The 11,829-nt window shown below is 38.9% G+C and overlaps 1 pseudogene; it reads right to left on the minus strand.

Annotated features, from left to right (window-relative positions):
* Positions 1–7,598: 7,598 nt before the first annotated feature.
* LOC120289875 lies at positions 7,599–11,702 on the minus strand (annotated as a pseudogene).
* Between the last annotated feature and the right edge of the window lie 127 nt (positions 11,703–11,829).

Genomic DNA, 11,829 nt, shown 5'->3' on the forward strand with positions numbered 1-11,829 from the left:
GCGAAATGATCTGGGCCGTGCTGGGCCCGTCTGAACCGCTGCACTCATCCATACACTCGCCTGGAGACGCTGCTTGAATATTTTCTCTTTCGGAAGACGCGTGGCATAAAAAAAGAAAAGAAAAAAAGAAGCATAAATATATTGTACTCCTACGTATTCCTTTACCATCTTAGCTATTATATAGTTTTTGAACATTTTTAAAAAATAGTTTTGTAGTAGTTATTACATTAAGTTTTTATGCTAGACAAATCAATCATATTTAGATATACACATACTTAAATGAAACATATAAATTTAATCGTCCGAAATTCATGAAGTAAGTGTTAACTAAACATAAATTTGGATAAATTGCACATGCAAAGATACTACCAAAAAAAAAAAATCTAGGAGAATCAACTGAGTAAATTGGACTATATATCTTTTAAACACATGACATTTAAATATATTTACATATATACACATATATTTATGCAAATTTATCATCCATGATTTTTGTGTCCATACAAGGAATGCTTCTATATAGAATAGAGATAAATGCACCAAAAACTTTGAAAACTTTTAATGAAAGTGCAATCACATTCTAGATTTCATCCAGTAGGCGCAACCAAGTAGTTTAGTTAGTTTTGTAAATTATGATTAACGGTTTAATCTAATAATGCCACTTTTAACTACTCTCAGGAAATATACCATCAACTGAGCGCCATATTAGCACATATGGTGGCACGCTGCTCACCGCCTACAAGGATGAATCACAGGAGGATTTTGGTCCTAAGTCCTCATGCTAGTTGGTGACTAGCATGCCACCATCACACAAAGCTAGAGGAAAAGACTGCAAACTTAAAGTTTTAAGATCTGTCATAAGAAAAAAAGTAGTTAAGTGTATCAATTTCAGCTGTCATAAAAAGAATATATGAAAAGACCACATTGGACTTTTGTCACTCAAATTGGAGGAGATAATGTGAAGTACTTGTTAATATTTTTAACAAATTTTAGAATTTTATTGCACAACTTGAAAGCGTTAAGATTTGTCGAATCTGCATAATTTGAATTAGTATGTAGGATTTGACGGTGCTTTTTCTTCTACCAAACTTAACGTAATAGCTAATGACATGAATTTTTATTTATTTTGTTTATATTTTCATTTTCTTTTTTTCCCTCCTTTCTTCTTCTTCCAACCTCCATGGCGAGGCCGAGCCAGATATGACAAGGATCAATCTCGCTCAGCCATGGGGAGGTCGAGTCTCATCGGCCCTTGCCTCTGATTAATTGCCGAGGTTCAACGATCAATTGGAGGAAGAAGAAAGGAGGGAAAAAAGAAAAAATAAACAAAATAATAAAATTTATTAAAAAATAAAATATTATTATAAATTATTCACATCACTGTGGATCAGCCAAAATTGATTAGAGAGATCAAATTTGCATAATTACAAAAGGTTTACGACTGAATTAGTTGTAATGGCCGAAGATGTAGCCGAAGATGTGGCCCTCAATATAGAGGCCTTGTCTTGCAATGTCTTAACGTTTGGAACTTGAATCGGATGCAATCAACATCGCCAGATTCTCCAGGAATCTGAATATTGCTACCTCTTAAACTGATTGGTATTCTTGGAAAAATCTGCCACGGTCTAGGGGAAGGCTAACAAGCGCGCTGATGGCCAGGGCGAAGCCTGTGAAGTAAGCATTTATCTGTTACTGTCGTTTTCGAGGATGCCCCGTGCATGGGTGAAGCTGCTTTTGAGTATGATCTGTGGAATGTCTATGCTACGGAGCGAACGGCAGGGCAAGTGCGTCCGAGACTCTTAGGATTTGGGTTTGGCGCTTTACCGTTGTAATCCAATCCTCTCTTCTACCCAAAATAGAAAATAGGAAAAAGCCTGGATTTTTCCCTTCTTTTCTGACGTGAAACCATGATTCCTAGGGAATGCGAGTAAATATTTTACAATTATAATCATTCAACTATGAAAAGTATCTGCACAGAATTCGCTTAACTCGGTTAAAAAAAATCGTTTCGAGTTCGTTAATCGTTATCGTTGTCGTATAATCTTAATCCACAGGCACCACACACCGCGCTGTTCTTTTTTCCATGGCCATGGCTTCCTCTCTCCTTCACTCGACGACGCACTGAGCTTTACCGGACTGGCCATGATGCCTTCCCTCCTCATGGCTCTCTCCTCCCTCTCTCCCTCTCCCCGTCCTCTCTCTCCTCCGCCCTCCCCCTTCGCTTTCCCGCGCCTCCGCCCAGTTCTCTCACTTCTCTCCGAAGCGACCGGCCCGGAGAAGAGGCCGATGCGCCAACGGCGAAGAACGAGCTCCTTCTGCTGCTGCTACGGCGTCGTCGCCGCCGCCGCCCCCCACCGCCGCCACCTTCGAGCTCCGACCCCGAGAGGGGTGTCGCCCTCTACAAGCCCAAGTCGTACGAGGTTCTGGTCGCCGACGCGGCCAGTTCTCTCGCTTTCGCTCTCGAAGGCAACACCCGGTTGGAGATTGATTTCCCGTAAGTTTCTTTTGCCCTTTTTCTATTGGTCTTTATCGTTAATTGCGAATTGCCATTGAGTAGTTGATTTTGAAGCAATTGGGTCGATGCAAGTCTGTTGATTTAGGATAGGATTGAGCTGCTGGCCATGTTTACATGCTACTTTCACGTTTCTCTCAGCGGTTTCAAGCCCGTCATACAGGGTCATTTCTTTCGGTTGATTTGATAAAAAGTGCTGGTTTTGGGTTGATTACAGTTGTATTCATAAAGAACTACAGTATGACTACAGTATGGATTCATAGACTGAATCACTAACATTATGCGATTTGCATCAAGACATGACTTTTAATTCTATACGTGATTGACTTGGTCTAGTAGACAACGTTTGGGTAATGATTTCTTGCTGTGGTGGTATCTTTGAGCGAGTTAATGATGCCAATGATATCATCTCGTCATCCTCTTGAACCACACAAATAGAAAGAAATGAAGTTGGAAATCTGAACTTCTCGTAAAATGGTTGAAGTTATGAACGGCTATATATTTACGAACAAGCAAGGGTGAGCATCTCTTAGCAAGCTGGCAAAAGCTCATCCTTCTTGTGAATATTGTTCCTCGACTTCATAGCGCTCAGACATATGCTTGTCTTAGTAGTTTGTTGTTCCGTGGTGATATTTTGATATACTTGGTCCATCATTGACATTTAGAGAATCCATCCGGAGGCAAAAGATAATATGGTCTTAGATCATTTCTGAAGTTTTGCACATCATGCTCTAGAAACTAAATCAGGTTTCACATTGGCCTCTGACTTAGTTCTTCCTTTTCTGTCTCATGTGACGCTCATGCAGACCTTTGCCTACCGATATGTCTTCTTTTAAGTACCTCTTTGCCTCTCTATACACAAGAAGGCTTTAAATATCAGTGGTGGATCACATCCTCCACGCGCACAGAAGGGAATCGCCTCCCGCGCAGCCTCTCCGACCGCCGTCGCGGGCGCGCATTCCGCACGCGGGCGCCGACGATAGTAGCTAGGTCAGGCTCGCGCTGCTGCTGCTGCTGCTGCCGCTGCCTCCTCGCCGGCCACAAAGCGCACCGTGCCTCGGTTTCGATACAGTTCTCCAGCGTTTGATCGTCGCCATTCAGGTGATTCCTATCGCCTCCTTCGCTCGCGCTCGTTTCGTTTCCCGACCGCCCGGCCGTAGCATTCGTTGGGGGGTTTTGGGGGAGGGGGGGTGGGTGGGGTTCGTGGGATGAAGGTGCATTGGACTTCGGTTCGTCGGAGGAACGAGCGTGGTGTTCTTAGGGTTTGGGGGTTTTGGGCTTAATGCTTGCGAGGACGTGCTTCTAGTCGTCTTATATGTTGGCATGCTGGAGTGTGGCGGTGGAGACGTTAGTAACTTCAAACTGAGCTGGCCAGTGAGAGAGAGTTGGCTTAGGCTCTGTTTTTGCTTATGAGTAGAAGCGCTGAATTTTGTGAAGGGGCTCGTGTTCAGCGGGGACCTTAAGTGGAAGTTCTCATTAATTTGCCAATGCATTACTGCTGATCATTATCAGAATTTGGTACTATTGGTTTAAGAGGAGTCTTTGTAATTCAGTGTCCTTTCGACAGCAGAAGGTGACCCTGTACTTGGTTTTCTGTCGGATTACGTGTTAATTATCAATGTAGTTGTTAACGTTGTTGCCCTTTGGAACACCTGTTGGTTCTCGGTTTCAGTGATGTATTCTCGCCATATCCAGATTCAGGGGAGGTATTTCTCTTTAATCTGACTGCTCAAGATTGCTCTGGGTTTGAATATGTTGTTGATTTAGCAAGTTGTTTGTCTATTTCAATCTGACAACAGAATGATGCTTCAGTCACGATCAAGTTGAATAATCTTTTGAGGTCATTGTAGATTGTTGAATCAATGGAAGGCAAAAGCTTGTAGAAAAAAGTGTTGGAATGCATGGATGTAGCGCAGATTCCACTCTCCTTGTAAATGCTGAGGTTGATTCTTCCATGGGTGGAGTTGCTGAAGGTGGAGTTGGCACTAGTATTAAAGCCTCTCCGCACCAAGCAGCAATTGAAAAGGCTCAAGCAGAACTTAGGTGAAGGCTCAAGCAGAACTTAGGTGACCCTCCATTGTGCCTTTTCCCTCATCCATCTGAATTTTCATTCTGCCCTACATTTGGGCTGAATCTAAAGCAAACTTCTTTTTGCCAATAACAGACTGGAATATGACTATTGTGAAGAACGGAGAAGAGAGCTTGAATTCCTTGAGAAAGTATAATAGATTCTTTTCCTGATGCTTCTGGCAGTTGGACCTTTCCTTTTCTAATTTAATTATTTAAGTTACTTATGTAGGTAGTAATGATCCTTTTGCATGGTTTTCGCTTTCAGGAGGCAATCCTTTGGACTTTAAAAATGGCACTGCAACCTCAGCCATTGTGCAATCAACTTCGCTTACTGATCAGCATCTGGAACAAGTGTTGACCAGGTATGCTTTGACTGCTTTTTCAATGGTTATAGAGGGCCTTTCAGTTGAGCTGTTGAATGGATCATTTAATTCTTTGTCCTCTCCTGCATACCAACATATGTGTTTATCATTGTCACAGTGAAGCGAGGGGTAGTCTTGCATTGGCTGCATCACCTCAAGGGGACTCTCTTGGGAGTGGTGATAGGCCCAGACTTCTCTGTGGTTCAAACTGTGCCGATAATCAATTAGATTCTAATGGGGAGGGCCATTTGGTTGAAGGAGAAAAGAACTCTATCCGTGGTGGTAGAAGGAATAAGTTTGCTTTTTCTAAGCAGTCATCTCAATTTGATGGGAGTAAAAATGCCAAGGACTCTGAAGAGTCTGCTATATTTCGTCCATATGTTCGATGGAATCGGTCAAGGCCAAACCGTGATGGTGCCCGATCAAGTTCTGCTGATATGTTTCATGGTCATGGTTGTCATGGATTATCTTTAGCTGCACGAGTGCGTTTTAGAGACCCTAAGGGCTCAGTATTGGAAACCAAGAACCACAAGGAAGAGAGTTTGCTGATGATCACTAGACCTAAATGCTCAAGTGCCTAGGGCAACAAAAGAATTCAGTCAGATATTGAGGTAGATGGTGAGAAAGATCTTGAATCAACTTCTGTTCATGCAGAGTGTGACCGTCCTGGAGGTGACTTGGATGTTGCAGATAAAAGCTCAAGGGATAATCGAAGTACTAAATCAGTTGAAGTTGATTTAACAAAAACTGCAGCAGAAATAGATTATGGTGTTTCATATACTCAAGCTAGGGAAAATTCAACTTTTGCTAATACTGATCTTCCTTCTGCAATTGTAGCAAAAGTTGAAAATGAAACTAGTTCTGGTGTAGTGAGTGGTTTTGCAGATGAACATAGTGACCGGAGAGAACTATGTAAATGAGTGTCAAAATAGTGCTACTGCATCTGGTGTGAGAGGTTTGGACTCAGAATCTTCCTGTACTCTTATAACCTACGGGAGTCTTCTACTCACAGAGATGCACTTAATATTTAATCAGCACTGAGCTTTCTTCCCCCTTGATAACCTTCTTTGCTTTGTTCACGAATCTCACTGCCTGTTTTGTATTTGTTTTTTTTTTTTTCCTGAATTTGTCTTGTGAAGCAGTACTCACAGATCTAGGAAATTACCCATCTGGTGCTTCTCTGCTTCTTCTTTCTTTCTTCTTCTTTTCTTAAATTTTGGTGGCAATACTCGCACTGTGAAAGTCAGGAGAGAGTGATGTTTGGTACCGTTCAAGGCGTACTCGGCCCTCAAAAACACCAGCTTCTTAATATATAGAGGCAAGTTTAGTACGTTTAGCAGATTTGAGTATGTTAGCAAATGTTTCTATAATTCTGGCACTACTTTAGAAACGTTTGCGATATGGTAGTTGTACTATTTCCTGTACTGCATAAGACGATTACCTATGAAAATCGACAATGGTAAATTTCAAGCATTCAAAGGTGTAGTAAATTTAGTATATTGTTAAATGCATCGGTATCACTCTATGTTGGCAGTGAACATTTTTTATAGATAAGCAGTATGTTTGAGGACACAAAGCTATAACTGGTAAATGCTTAGCGCAGATTGGTTGCCGCTTGTTTCCCAACAGTGATGAATCCTCTTTCCACTCAATTAAGGTCGACTTTGGTCAATAGATCACAACAAATGCAGTGGCCAAACCCCAGACCACCCCCTTAAAAGTGCCAAGAACCAGCTGCAAGTGTCCACACGAGTAATGGTAGCAATTTCTCATACTGACACATAACATAATTCAAACACGTACCAAAAGTTAGCAGACTTGGAATGAGGTTCACTGTGTTCGTTCATTTCATGTTGACCTACAAGAGACCGTAATTACACATCGTGTTTGTGACAACCCACAAGATACGAAATTAGTTTATATAATCAATTAACCAGCTAGTGTTGTCACGTCCTATACATGGTCAAATTAAACACGATTAATCAAATAATTCTCAATATACCCTTACGTCTATACAAATGCCACCTGCAAACACGTATTGCCAACCTAATAACATGAGTAATAGTAAGGGGTCCTTAACACGCGAGGCTCACATCTTGTATCATAATAGTTCTCTGATCTCCACCATCAGTCTTTAGAAACTACGAATTAGTATGGAGTGAACTACATTAGCCGCACACTAGAGATGTGCATATGCTAGAAAATTTACTTTGTGATATTATAAAGCACAAGGGAATGGATCGTGTAAATTATTTGATGAAGCTGAAGACCCAGATGGATGGTCAATCAGAATAACAAGAAGCTAAAAGCCATCACGCAATCATTTTGTTCTGCCATTTTCAATTTCACCACTGCTCATACAATGTAGTTATTCATGCATAATTTTTCATGGTCAAAAAAATCCGTGCTTGTGCAAAAAGAGATGGTGTGCTCTTTGGTATTAACCGGAGATGATGTATCCAACTATAACAAACGTATCATCTTTCTCTTGTAAAACAAGATACTAGTAGTCAAAATTTCAATGTAAACAATTCCACCAACAGCCTTTGAATTTACATCCTAAACCGGCTAGTCATTAACATAATTTTGAAACTAGTCTTCTGAGTTCCAGACCTTGCAAAACATGTTTGAACTACAAAAAATAAATAAAAAAATGCCATAGCTTGCATAGACCTTTCCCTCAATTCACTCCATTTTTATTCGCTTTAAATGAGTTTGCCTCATCCATTGGAGGCACTCATCTGCAGTTTCGGCCGGGTTTGCCAGTTGCCACGCAAGTAGCTTTTGTTGCTGAAAAAGAAACAACAAGTCAACTTCAATTTCGTAGTTCAGTAAATTGGTGTGGAAAAGTATCGCCTACCCATTCTTTAACCAATGGACCTCCACATTTGAGCTGCAGAACATTCATAATGTCCTTTCTAGTGACTAGAGGCTTCACTTCCCATATTTTTTCTAGGCCTGCATATCATGCAAATGGAGTGTATATCAGAACAATCCTCGAAACAAATCCCAAGACTACTTTTCCAAAAGATTCCATGCAAACTCTAATAAAAATTGAATTCATGCAGAAAGTACACATGCAAATTCAATTTCTCTGGGTGTCCTTACTCATAAAAACCAATGGCATAGGGAGGGATCAGAGCATAAATCCTTTATGAGCAATCCACAATGCATGGATGAACTTTTGTAAGACAAAGAAAGCAAAGGACCTCTAGACATACCTAATCTGAGAATAGCATTCTCAACTGCTTGGAATACCTTTTTTCTCTTGTCTAATTCGGTGTGCTTGAACATGGCATCTTTAGAGCAGACAATAGGAGAGGGATAAGCTAGCACATCAATCGATAATGCAACTCGCCATAAATCCTTCACTTCTCGCAAGAGAAATCCTACATAGACGAGAAACGATATGGCATAAGTATTTCATAAAATGACGCTAAAACATAACACAAAGATTGACAAAGTGTGACAAACCAAAATGAAGGTGAACCAAGTAGATATGGTCCTCTTAAACTACTTCAATACTTTATGCGGACAATCCATGTGGTTGACTCAGACTAGGAAGTAACAGTCTAGTGACAATCTCAAGGTTAAAAAGGCAAAGGAAAAAGAAAAGGTAAATTAAACCTAGGTCCAATTTCATGGCCATAAGCACATTGGGTTCACAATATATACAACATAAGTATTGCTAGAACAGTATAAAGATATCAATATACAAAATAACATTTCGGTTTCGATGTGAATGCGATGAACCCAGCCAAGATTTACATATGCCATAGTCCTCTACAGATGAGGATTCCAATTCCAAAATACTATCGCACTTCTCATTTCCAAGGAAATATCCATGATTCCCTACCACTCTCAACTGGAATTTTTTCCCCGTTTTGTTACGGAATTTCAAATAATACGTTGATGAAACACCGTGGGTATCATCATTAGATTGGTGATGCCTAGGAAATACTGGATAAGTCAATTAGTAACTGTCTCGCATCTCTTGTGCTTTCACTTATAGAAATTTCAACTCTACAATCCTGATGGCTTAGTTCATTACTCAATGTTTTTTCATTGAGTGAAAAGATAGCAGACGAAAAAAATTTCAAAGTAACCAGAGAAAAACTACTCTATTCTTACCTATTAATACCCGCAGCTTTGACGAAGCAGGGACATCAACAAGTTCACTGCCCATATCATCTTCATTGAGCTCTCTATCAACATTTGATTCAAAAAAGAGAATTAAGCTAAGCAGTCTCGCCATAGCAGAGTGTACACTGACAACCTTAAAATGAGAAAGACTTTAACTACTATTAATTCAGAGCCGCATAAAAGATAAATAGCTCATCAAGTACAAAATTTTCCAGATGTATATGAACTAACTATCTCAACATCGCTAGCCTTTCGCTTGAGAGAGTTTCAAAAAATGTAGTTGATAATTGGAATCTGTAGAAGACATTAAATAACTTTGATTGCAATAGAAAGGGAACAATATGTAAAAATTGGGATAACTTTATGTATCCAATTTAAGTTCAATCCAAAAGGAGAATGACCCATTAATCCAATTAGAAGATGTGCACATGCAAATTGAAGAAAGGAAAGACGAAGGTACCTTCTTGCCTTTGTTATCTTCATATGTGACTGTTCTGAATGGGAAAAACAAAGCTGCATACAAGGACAACCTTCTTTGTTCATCCCGTAATAGGTATACATACTGAGTAATCAAAAGCATATTAATCCAAGGAAAGTTCAAGAAGAATATGTCACCATAAGTAGCATAAGCAATATTAGACAATAACTTAACTTTATCAACTAGACCATGCACAAAAAGAACAAATCTAGCAAACCAATCATGATGAGAATGCTATCGCTGGTAAGAAGTAACGAAATCTAAACAAGAGAAACTTGGGCATATATAATAGAGTAATAGTATTATAATGCAAGACAGAACTTATAAAATTCAAGTGGCTAGTGCCTGCAGAAGGAGATCATCATGCCCACAATAATTCTTTGCATGTTTCTACAATTTCCTTTTCTAAAAAAAAAACATTGATCACATAAACCCACGACATAACGCAAATGTCGATCAAGTGCAGGTTCAGAAAGAAATAAAGGAAAACTACAATGAAGCAAAATAAATGAGCAAATAATAGATTCTGAAAAATTTCATTTGGTTCAGATAGGATGAATGGAGCTAATTAAAATTAGTAACTTATCTCCTGCTAACAAGTATAGCTAATTTCGCATCACCACTCTGTAAGTTGCCTATTTTTGCTAAAATATAATATCATCATGATAATAAAGCAAACATTCAAATTGATCCTTATCAAGTCAAAACTTCTAAAGCCATATTATGACATCTTCCATCCAAAATATAATGAAAATCACACAACTCTACGAAAGATTAAGCATATAGTGTTTCATGAATCGCTTATTTCATTTGTCATTGGGAAACCAAAAGCAAGCATCCCATCATGAGTCTATAAGCCAAAGAGTAATTTGAATACCATAAAACCACTTAACTGCATATAAATTTTTGGATGAAAAACACAAAAATCAAGCACAAACCAACATGAAATAGTATAAATTCAAGGATTATCATGCACAGTAAGAGACAACGACCCAATTAGCTGCAGAAGGCTCCATGCAGCATCCATATAAGCCAAGCAGAGCCTAGAAACATACCAACGGATACAATGTGTAAGCAACTATGCACCGACACAACAATGAGAATAAGAGAAACTACAAATTTCTACAGTCAAATTCTAAAAGCGGTAGAAGCTTTGGGAAATTTGTTTAGAAATGAAATTAATAACTCGATTTAGAAAAGGGACATAACAACCTTAATTAAAATTATCATGGAAAGAAACATTGGAGACTATAATGCCTCCCAACAACTTGAAAATGTTGTATGTTGAACCAAGAAGAGTTCTAGGAGGTGCATAGCACTTTGAACATTAGCCTTTCTCGATGCTTTTTACATGACCCTTTTGGATTTAATTCGATATTGTTTTAGCTTCATTCCTTCTCTCAATGTCATTAACTTGTCTTTCCTTTTAACAGTATATTTAGATTGTTTTAGTAGCGTGCCTTCTTCTCTTAATAATGCTTCTATACTTACATCAAAAGAAACATTAGTACACTTCATTTGTTCATCCTGTAGGAAATAGCAAGGCTTCGACCTCTAGACCCAGTTGGGTAGATTTTAGGACGTAAAAGCTTTTGAACCCCAAACCCCACCCAAAAAAAAAAAAGGAATTGTATGCACTCATTAGTCTCTTGGGGCAAAAAGAAGGATGAAGATAAAATTGTATCATCTTTCACATGGAAAAGCATTAAAAACTCTCTACAAGTTGCAGTAATATTTATTATTTTTTCTCTTTTGTCACAAAAGATTTCCCTTATGTTTCCTTCTTCCCAAACTAGTTTTGTCAAAATTGTAACATATTCCTTGATACATTCATAAGCACAAATCTCATTTTATTCTTCTTAATAACTAACGACTAGATACAATTCACATAAGTGGAATAAAGTAAATTGTGACAACCGATATATCCTAGCCTGATGTTGCTGAATGCTCGGTCATTATTAACAGTGCATCAAATATGTAGGTATCAATCATGTCTAGCTAGACAATCATAAGAACCAATCCACAAAACCAACCTATCGCATTCTTCTGACAATGTCGGTTCATGTTCATGAGGTAGACTGAAGACAACCCAAAATAAGCAACTCATAAATGTAAGCAATAGCTTTAACTGGTTCATTACCCAATACCATAAGATCAACCCATCATATCGAAGAAAGGGGAAAAACATTGGTCCCATCTCATCATTGATAAGTAACAACAAAAAGGAGATACAAATCATATAGAAAAGTTGAGAGAAAAGATAA

Source organism: Eucalyptus grandis, chromosome 11 (genome assembly GCF_016545825.1).
Source record: "Eucalyptus grandis isolate ANBG69807.140 chromosome 11, ASM1654582v1, whole genome shotgun sequence".
NCBI classification, from domain to species: Eukaryota; Viridiplantae; Streptophyta; class Magnoliopsida; order Myrtales; family Myrtaceae; genus Eucalyptus; species Eucalyptus grandis.